Source organism: Hylobates moloch, unplaced genomic scaffold (genome assembly GCF_009828535.3).
Source record: "Hylobates moloch isolate HMO894 unplaced genomic scaffold, HMol_V3 SCAFFOLD_8, whole genome shotgun sequence".
Classification (NCBI taxonomy): Eukaryota; Metazoa; Chordata; class Mammalia; order Primates; family Hylobatidae; genus Hylobates; species Hylobates moloch.
In genome coordinates, this window is record NW_026652283.1 from 1 (window position 1) to 2,440 (window position 2,440).

At 43.3% G+C, this 2,440-nt stretch overlaps 1 pseudogene; it reads right to left on the reverse strand.

The window, feature by feature from the left end:
- Positions 1-1,411: 1,411 nt before the first annotated feature.
- Positions 1,412-1,511, reverse strand: LOC116473972 (U6 spliceosomal RNA; annotated as a pseudogene).
- Between the last annotated feature and the right edge of the window lie 929 nt (positions 1,512-2,440).

The following is a 2,440-nucleotide window of genomic DNA, read 5'->3' on the forward strand; positions in this document are numbered from 1 at the left end:
TTGAGACGGAGTCTCGCTCTTTCACCCAGGCTGGAGTGCAGTGGCGCAATCTCGGCTCACTGCAGGCTCCGCCCCCCGGGGTTCACGCCATTCTCCTGCCTCAGCCTCCTGCGTAGCTGGGACTACAGGCGCCCGCCACCTCGCCCGGCTAATTTTTTGTATTTTTAGTAGAGACGGGGTTTCACCGTGTTAGCCAGGATGGTCTCGATCTCCTGACCTCATGATCCGCCCGCCTCGGCCTCCCAAAGTGCTGGGATTACAGGCGTGAGCCACCATGCCTGGCCTAATCTTGTCTTTACAAAAAAATTGTTTTTAATTAGTCAAGTGAAGTGGTGCACACCTGTAGTCTCAGCTACTTGGAAGGCTAAGGTGGGAGAATCACTTGAGCCCAGGAAGTGAAGACTGCAGTGAGCCCTGATTGCACCACTGCACTGCAGCCTGGGCAACAGAGCAAGATACTGTCTCAAAAAAAAAAAAAAAAAAGTAAAATATTTGCCTTTCACCTAAAAGCTAGGAAACAATCTCTCTTTACTCTGTCAGTTTCCTATTAGGCCATTCAATCCAGCTGTTGGTTCTTTGTTTGTTTGCTGGGAATGGTTTGATTTATTGGGGGAAAAAAGTTTCTAGAGTTGTAAACTGGCAGTCAGCAATAGTTGAAACAAATATGTAGGATAATGAGTGGATCGATGAGAAGTCTAGAAGACTTATATGGCGGTGTTTACTCAGAATCTATTCATTGAGTTCTTCTAATTCTACACAACCTCTTTGCTACCACCACCAGCCTTATTAAGGTATAATTAACAAATAAAAATTATATATATTTATGGTGTACAATGTGCATTTTTTTTGAGACAAAGTCTTGCTCTGTCGCCCAGGCTGGAGTGCAGTGGCACGATCGCGGCTCACTCCGCCTCCCGGGTTCCGTGGTTGGCCAGGCTGGTCTTGAACTCCTGACCTCAGATGATCTGCCCACCTTGGCCTCCCAAAGTGCTAGGATTACAGGCTTGAGCCACCGTGCCCGGCCTCATTTTTTTTTTTTTTTGAGACGGAGCCCTTTACTCTCATCCACCTGCCTCACCTCCAAATCTGGCATTAGAAGTGTCACCACCACCCACCCTTTTTTTTTTTTTTTTTTTTTTTTTTGCCAGGCTGGAGTGCAGTAGCGCAATCTTGGCTCACTGCAAGCTCCGCCTCCAGGGTTCACACCATTCTCCTGCCTCAGCCTCCCGAGTAGCTGGGACTATAGGTGCCCACCACCATGCCCAGCTAATTTTTTGTATTTTTAGTAGAGACGAGGTTTCACCGTGTTAGCCAGGATGGTCTCGATTTCCTGACCTCGTGATCCACCTGCCTCGGCCTCCCAAAGTACTGGGGTTACAGGCGTGAGCCACCGCGCCCGGCCTTTTTTTTTTTTTTAATGGAAGACTTCACCAATTTGTGAGCTCAGGGGCCATGCTAATCTTCTCTGTATCAGTATCCAATTTTAGTATATGTGCTGCCCAGGCAAGCACCACAATGTGATATTTTCCTACGTGTAAAGGGTTTTGTTTCTCAAAGATGTGGAGAACTTAGGGAAGGGTTAGACATATAGTTCTAGTCACATTTGTCCCTGATTATAAACTACAAGTTTGTTATAGAAAATAAAGAATAGGGGTGGGTGCGGTGGCACATGCCTGTAATCCCAGCTACCGGGGAGGCTGAGACAGGAGAATTGCTTGAACCCGGGAGGCAGAGGTTGCAGTGAGCCAAGATTGTGCCATTGCACTCCAGCCTGGGCAACAAAAGCAAAATTCTGTCTTAAAAAAAAAAAAAGAAAAAGAAAAGAATAAAAACAAGAAACTAGATCCCCTTAATTCGCAAACTTTCAGAGATAATCCCTTTAAAATACTTTTCCAACTTTTTTCAAAAACGGGGTCATCTGCATTGCAAAACATGATATTTAACTATTTCCTCCTAATCTCTTACCTTAACAAGATATAAGAGTTCTAAATGGAAAGATGTCCTAATGTAGAAAACGGAAACAAAAGTAAGATGAGCCTGTCTGTAAAGGGGAAGCCAGAAGAAGCACAACACAGATTCATCTCAGTAATCTGGGATTCCACTCATTCTGAACCTGTGGTAACAGTAATAATAACTGGACAAAATAGAGCTGACTTTATATTGTGAAGAAGGTTTTATCACTAGTTAGTAGTATAAATTATATTATGGAGAAGGGATACATTTAGCCAGTTTGCAAGTAATATTTTCTGGCTTTTAACAATATATGCAAAGAAACGCTACTAATATCTTATAGTGATTTCTGCTGGGAGCTATTTAATGGTTATTTCAAGTTACTATCAGATTTTAACAATAAACTTAAAATTTCATAGTGTAGTTCTGTAACTCATACTCACATTTTTCTTTCCCCTCATTCCACAACTCAAGTTAATTAAACATTGCC